Genomic DNA, 8,543 nt, shown 5'->3' on the forward strand with positions numbered 1-8,543 from the left:
TTAGGGAATCTGACTTCTGCAACACTGGTGTGATCACAGATCCTTTTGATGTCCCTTTTTCATTTTCACCTTTCTTTAACTTCTTCACATGTAAACCAGGTTCCCTCCTTAAAAAAAAAAACAAAGCCATTAAAAAGCCATAAAAAAGCCAATGTTTTCTAATAATTTTACTGATAAAGAATAAAAAGACAATTTTCATCAAGTTCTGAATTTTACCCATCTGACTTAATTTGATTAATTCAGAGAACAGTGCTGAAGTACCAACCGTACAAAAGGAAATACTCATCTGTTGCTTCAAACACAGGTAAATATACAATTAGAATACAATGTGATTTGTAAGAATTGACATGTGAAAAGCTGTAAGTGAGGACGAGAAAGGCTTTACTGAAGAGGGAAAATAAACAGCAGAGGTCGCCAGGGAAAGAAACGGGAGAAAACCATTTTCTTAGAGATTAGAATGTGAGCACAAAAATTACACAGATGGCATCTAGGTGCCTTGAAAGGAAAAAGTATAAGCTTATAGGAACTTGGAAAAAAAACCATAAAATACATGGAAGCAAGTAGTAAGAGATCAGTCAGGAAAGAAATTCTGAAGAACCTTGAAGGTTACACTAAAAAGTTAGAGTTCATTTCCTAAAGGCAGTGACTCTTAGACATGGGAGTAATAACTAGATGTGTGCTCTATTTTGGGCTTTGCTTTTAAATATAAGAATGCTTAATTTCAACAAAGTTTTAAAGTAGCAGGAGGTCCATATAACATGAAAGAAGAAATCAGGGAAATATCTTAGGGGGAAAACTACTTTTAAAATACCCATATGGGGGCGCCTGGGTGGCGCAGTCGGTTAAGCGTCCGACTTCAGCCAGGTCACGATCTCGCGGTCTGTGAGTTCGAGCCCCGCGTCAGGCTCTGGGCTGATGGCTCGGAGCCTGGAGCCTGTTTCCAATTCTGTGTGTCTCCCTCTCTCTCTGCCCCTTCCCCGTTCATGCTCTGTCTCTCTCTGTCCCAAAAATAAATAAAAAACGTTGAAAAAAAATTTAAAAAAAAAAAAAAAAGAAAAAAATAAAATACCCATATGTCAGAGCGATATCAGTATCATAGCTGAACAAGATGTACGTTGTTGCGTCTCCCCACCTACAACAAACTGGCATCTCATCCACCCACGGGCAAAACTGCCTTTGCAGGAGCTGTGGGGATCTAGCACCGTATTCCAAGGGACCGAGGACAAGTCTTGCCTACCCGTGCATCAGGTAACAGGCAGACATACTACAGTCTAATCTGTGGACCTAGCAATAGCCCATAAAGCGCCTCCAGCCCCTCCCTCTCAGCCACATCGGTGAGCCCCTCCCTGGAAAACACTCTCTAAGATAATCACCCGTGGATGAGAGAGCCTTTTTGGAAAACCAGGTGTCCTGCAGAGAATTTCCAGCATCCCACCGGAGCAAAAAAATCAGGTTTGGACACACTGAAGAGGTAGTCATTAAAGATTGGAGGAGGTGACTGCTACTTCAAATGCAAAGACAGCAATGCAAAACTGCAAAGAATATAAAATATCAAGGAAATGTTATACCATCAAAGGATCACAATAATATTCCAGTAATCAATCGGAAACACAGGGAGATCTGTAATTTAATCAAAAGAGAATTCAAAAATAGCAGTTTTAAGGAAACTCAGTGAGTTACAAGAAAAACACAAAAAGCCAATTCAATAAAATCAGAAAAACACTCTATGAATAAAATGAGAAGCTTAACAAAGAGCTGGAAATAGTAAAAGCTAACTAAACAAAAATCCTGGAGCTGAAGAGTATAATGAAGGAGATGAAAAAAGCAAGAGTGATCACTGACAGGAAATGGGTCAAGCAAAAAAAAAAAAATGTGAATTGAAAGACAGGAACTCTCAGATTATCCAGTCAGCAGAGAACAAAGTCAAAAGAATGAAAAAGAGTGAGGAAAGACTATGTGACTACAAGTGAACCCTCATAAGGCTATTAGTTTCTCAGCAGAAACCTTACATTCCAGGAGGCAGTGGGATTACATATTCAAAGTGCTAAGAGAAAAAAGACTACCAATCAAGAATACTTTACTCAGCAAAATTATCCTTCAGAAATCAAATCGAATAAATACATTTGATACACCGCATTAACAGGATAAAAAAATCATATCATCATCCCAGCATGGGAGAAAAAAGCATTTGACAAAATTCAACATCTTTTCAAGATAAAAACTCTCAACAATGTGGGTACTGAATTATCACACCTGGACATAATGAAGCCCAATATGATAAGCCCATAGCCAACATCATATGCAGTGGTAAAAAACGGAAAGCTTTTACTCTAAGTTCAAGAACAAGGCAAAGTTGCCCACTTGACCACTCCTATTCAACAGGATAGAGGAAGTCCTAGCCAAAGCAGTCAGGCAAGAAAAGGAAATAAAAGGCATCCAAATCAGAAAAGAAGAAGTAAAACTGTCTTTGTTTACAGATGATATGTTCTTATATATAGAAAATCCTGATGATACCACCAAAAAGCTGTTCCATGGATGAAGGATACCAAATCAACATAAAGATGCAGGGGTGCCTGGGTGGCTCAGTCAGTTAAGCTTCTGACTTCAGCTAAGTTCATGATCCCATGGTTTATGGTTCAAGCCCTCTATTGGGCTCTGTGCTGACAGTTCGAAGCCTGGAGCCTGCTTTGTATTCTCTCTCTCTCTCTCTCTCTCTCTCTCTCTCTCTCTCTCTCTTTCTCTCTCCCTCTCCCCTGTTCACACTCTGTCTCTTTAGCCTCTACTACAAAGCTGTGATCATCAAGACAGTATGGTATTGGCACAAAAACAGACACACAGACCAATGGAATAGAATAGAAACCCCAGAGGTGAACCCACAAATGTATGGCCAACTAAACATTGACAAAGCAGGAAAGAGTATCCCATGGGAAAAAAAGACAGTCTCTTTCTTCTGGGAGAACTGGACAGCAACATGCAGAAGAATGAAACTAGATGACTTTTCTTATACCATACACACAAATAAACTCAAAATGGATGAAGGACCTGAATGTGAGACAGGAAACCATCAAAACCCTAGAGGAGAAAGCAGGAAAAAAAACCTCTTTGACCTCCGCCGCAGCAATTTCTTATTTGACACATCTCCCAAGGCAAGGGAATGGAAAGCAAAAATGAACTATTGGGACCTCGTCAAGATAAAAAGCTTCTGCACTGCAAAGGAATCAATCAACAAAACCGAAAGGCAACCGACAGAATGGGAGAAGATAGTTGCAAATGACATATCGCATAAAGGAAGGGCTAATATCCAGAACCTGTAAAGAACTCACCAAACTCCACATCCACAAAACAAATAATCCAGGGAAGAAATGGGCAGAAGACATGAATAGACACTTTTCACAAAGAAGACATCCAGATGGACAACAGACACATGGAAAGATGCTCAACGTCACTCCTCATCAGGGAAATACAAATCTAAACCACACTGAGATACCACCTCAAGCTGGTCAGAGTGGCTAAAATGAACAAATCAGGAGACTACAGATGCTGGCAAGGATGTGGAGAAACAGGAACCCTCTTGCACTGTTGGTGGGAATGCAAACTGGTGCAGCCACTCTGGAAAACAGTGTGGAGCTTCCTAAAATAATTAAAAACAGAACAACCCTAGGACCCAGCAATAGCACTGCTGGGAATTTACCCAAGGGATACAGGAGTGCTGATGCATAGGGGCACATGTACCCCAATGTATACAGTAGCACTTTCAACAATCGCCAAATTATGGAAAGAGCCTAAATGTCCATCACCCGAGGAATGGAGAAAGAAGATGTGGTTTATATATACAGTGGAATACTACTTGGCAATGAGAAAGAGTGAAATCTGGCCATTTGCAACAACGTGGATGGAATAGGAGGGAATTATGCAAAGTGAAATAAGTCAGGCAGAGAAAGACAGATACCATATGATTTCACTCACATGTGGATCCTGAGAAACTTGACAGGAGACCATGGGTGGGGGGGATGGGGAAAAAAAGTTACAGAGAGGGAGGGAGGCAAACAATAAGAGACTCGTAAACACTGAGAATAAACTAAGGGTTGATAGGAGGTGGGGGAGAGGGGAAAGTGGGTGATAGGCATTGAGAAGGGCACCTGTTGGGATGAGCACTGGGTGTTGTATGGAAACCAATTTGACAATAGATTATATTTAGTAAAAAAAAATTACAAAATCAGCATCAAGAGATCCGTTACATTTCTAAACAATAACAATGAAATAGCTGAAAAAGAAATACAAGGAAAAAATCCCCTTCCCCAAAGCATCAAAAAGAACAAAATATTTTGGAATAATTTTAATCAAGGATTTCTGAAAGATAGGTACAGTAAAAACTACAAGACATTGGTAAAAGAAATAGCAGAGACACAAACAAATGGGAAGATACCCCGTTGTTATGGATTCGAAAAATTAGTATCATTAAATATCCACATTACCTGAAACCACCCACAGAGTTAATGCAATCCTTGTCAAAATTCCAATGACCTTTTTCACAGAAATAGGAAAAGCATTCCTCAAATGTATAAGGAACAAGAAAGATCCCAAATAGCCAAAACAATCCTAAGAAAGAAGAACAAAGCTGGAAGCATCACACTTGCTGGTGTCAAACTATTACAAAGTTATGGTAATAAAAACCGTATGAAGTTGCACACACACACACAAAAAAACAAAACACAAAGATGAATGAAACAGAATCAAGAACCCAGAAATAAACCCATGCATAAAGTCAACTAAAAACCCATGCATAAAGTCTCTTTGTTAAGAGACCCAAGAATACTCAAAAGAGAAAAGGTAATCTCTTCAATACATGATGGTGAGAAAACTGGATATTAACATGCAAAAGAATAAAACTGTGCCTCTACCTTACACCACTCACAAAAGTCAACCCAAACGCAAATAAAGACTTCTATATAAAATCTTAAATCATAAAACTCCTAGAAGAAAACAGAGGATAAAAGCTCCTTGACATAGATCTTACGAATGATTTAGGATAGGACATCCAAAGTACAAGTAATAAAAGCAAAAACAACCAATGCAATCAACAATGTTTCTGCACAGCAAAAGAAACAAGCAACATGACGGAAAGGCAACCTATGGAAAGGATGAAAACATTTGCAAGCTACAAATATGAAAAACGTCAATATCTAAAATGTGTGAGGAATTCGTACAATTCAACAGCTAAAAACAAATATAATTAAAAACTGGGCAAGGCACCTTAAAAGACGTCTTTCCTCAAAACATATTCAAATGGCCAGGGGTACACAAGAAGGTGCTCGATATCACTATTCATCAGGGAAATGCAAATCAAAACTGCAGTATATAGATATCACTTTGACCTATTAAAATGGCTATTGTCAAAAAGACAAGAGATATCGTTGGCAAGGATGTACAGGAAAGGGATTCCTTGTACTCCTGTAGGACTGTAAATTGGGACAGCCACTATGTAAAACAGTATGGTGGCTCCTCAACAAACTAAAAATAGAACCTCCATATGAGCCAATAATCCCATTTCTGGGTATATATCTTAAAGCCATGACATCCTTATCTTGGAGAGATATCTGCAGCCCTATCTTTATTGCAGCATTATTTACAATAGTCAAGAAACTTGGGGCGCCTGGGTGGCTCAGTCGGTTAAGTGGCCAACTTCGGCCCAGGTCATGATCTCACGGTCCATGAGTTCAAGCCCCACGTCGGGCTCTGTGCTGACAGCTCAGAGCCTGGAGCCTGTTTCAGATTCTGTGTCTCCCTCTCTCTGGCTCTCTCCCGTTCATGCTTTGTCTCTCTCTGTCTCAAAAATAAATAAACGCTAAAAAAAATTAAAAAAAATAGTCAAGAAACAACCTAAGCATCCATCAGTGGATCCATGGATTAAAAAAATATGGTATACAGTTACAATGGAATATTTTCAGCCACAAACAAGAAGGAAATCCTGCCATTTGTGACAACATGAGTGAAACTTGAGGGCTTTATGCTTAGTGAAAAGAAGTCAGACACAGAAGACAAACACTGCATGATCTGACTTATATGTGGAATTAAAAAAAAACTGCACAAGAAACAGAACAGACTGGTGGTTGCCAGGGTTAGGAGGCTGTGAGAAATGGGTAGATATTGGTCAAAGGGTACAAACTACCTGTTACAAGATTAATAAATTCTGGGGATTTAATGTGCAGGATGGTGATTACAGTGAACAATACTGTATCATATCATTTGAAAGTTGCTACAAGACTAGATCATCACAAACAAAAAATGATATTTATGTGAGATGATGGAAGTATTAACACTATTGTGGTAATCATTTGACAATATAAAAGTGTATCAAATTAATACAGGTACACCTTACAGTTAGTTACACAGATGTATGTTACTTATATCTCATAAATCTGGAAAAACTTAAAAAATTCAAAAGTACTCATATGTTATTATCTATCACTCAAAAATAACAATCATCTGATTAGTTGTGCTTTTGTTTAAAAAAAATGGTTTGCAGCGCCTGGATGGCTCAGTACGTTAAGTGTATGACTTTGGCTCGGTTTGTGATCTAAGGGTTTGTGGCTTCAATCCCCACATCGGACTGTGTGCTGACAGCCCAGAGTCTGGATCCTGCTTTGGAATCTTTGTCTCCCCCTCTCTCTGCCCCTCCCCAACTCTCACTTTGTCTCTCTCCAAATGAAGAAACATTTTAAACAATTTAAAAAAATGATTTGGTAAATTTTGTATACTTTTAGCCTAATATCTAATCCTGATAGAAAAAAATGGGGGATTCACCAAAAAGAAAATTATAATTCTGTTTTCATGGACTAAATGCATGCAACAGAATATTATTACCATACAGCTACGTACATTTCCAAAAATAATGAAATTTCCCACAGATTATTTAAGACTTAAACATGAGCCCCGAAGAGCACCAAAAACAAAAACAAAACTAACAATTTTTTTTCAAAAACTGTTATACAGATAACTTTCTTCGTGGAAATAACATCCAAGAAAAGAAGAATCTTTCTGAAAGCAATTGTCAAACAATTCCTCTCAACTCAAATTTCAAAAATGAATCTGTAATTATAGAATTTGAAATAGCTTTCATTTTGAACCCAGTCAATAGAAGCAACTTTTAAGTAGAAAACATCTGGTGAAAGCCACCTCAAACTTAGAAAAAACAAAACAAAACAAAACAAAAAGAAACCCTAACACGTAGCCATGGTAACAAGAAGCCACCAGAATCAGTTTTAAATGTGTTAATCAATGCCCACCAGCCCTACTCACCAACCAATCCATTTCAGCTCCTTCCTTCTGGAAGACAGCAAATAAAGGACAAAAATGACTCCAATACACATGCTTCAGCGTGGCAACCAATCCACAACAGTATCACCCAAATAAGCATGGTGCTTCAGATGATGACAAACCATTTAATTTTCTGAAAGTCCCCCCATCCTTAAACTCCACTCTTCCCCAAACCCTGTATAAGAATAGCAGACTGCTCTGTTAGAAACGACTATACCTAACCAGCAAAGCTCGCTCTTATTTGTAAGTGATCAATTACAACTTCATCTTTTTATTTCAGATATTGAGGGCTCATAATCTTTGGCAAGAATTTTTAAAGTCCTATAATAATTTGCCACCATATTTTAGTTTCCTTAATAAATATAAAGGAAGTTTGCTATTCCTTTGATACATTTCACCATAATGAAAACTAACATAAATACAACTAAAAGAATAAGTAGCAAGTAAACACAATATTGGGCCCCCTAAAATCCAAAAACTGTATATAACTGGCAGGTTTACTTGTCAGAATGAACCCATGCCAAACTTTGTCAAGGTGGGGACTAGTATTATGTTAAAAACTATACACACAAGTTAAACTCCGTTCACTCAATAAACATTATTGAAGAAGTACTATATAGACTAGAACATTTTCTAGGCACTGAGGACATGGCAATGAACAGATAACAATCCTACTCATGAGTGAAGTAAACATACAATAACAATAAGCTACACAGGCAAAATATACAGTATTAGAGGAGAAAAACTAAAGCAGAGAAATCACATTTTGATGTGTTATAGGGAAAAGGGTAGTTGAAGTACTAGTCAGGATGGCCAAGAAAGGCCGTGCTGAGAAAGTGACTTTTAAGCAAAAACCTGAAAGGAAAAACAAACAACAAAGGAAAAATCAAGCCATGAGGTATCTGAGGGAAAGCATTCCAGACAGAGTCAACAGCAAGTACAGAAGTATGTCCAAAGTACTTAAAGAGTAGTGAGAAATCAGTATGGCTGGACAGAATGAAAGGGGTAGAAAAGAGTTCAAATCAGAGAGAGAGAAGGAGACACCTGATCATATACAGGCCTTGTCGGCATTAGGAAGAGTTTGGGCATGTACTCTGAGTGAAATGGGAGGCAATTCGGCTTGGAGCAGAGGAAGGACACAATCCGACTTATGTTTTACTAGATCCAATGTGTTTAGAATTAACGGAAACAGAGGAAAAACAAAAGAAGAAACAAACAAACAAGAA

Source organism: Neofelis nebulosa, chromosome 15 (genome assembly GCF_028018385.1).
Source record: "Neofelis nebulosa isolate mNeoNeb1 chromosome 15, mNeoNeb1.pri, whole genome shotgun sequence".
In the NCBI taxonomy this organism is placed as follows: domain Eukaryota; kingdom Metazoa; phylum Chordata; class Mammalia; order Carnivora; family Felidae; genus Neofelis; species Neofelis nebulosa.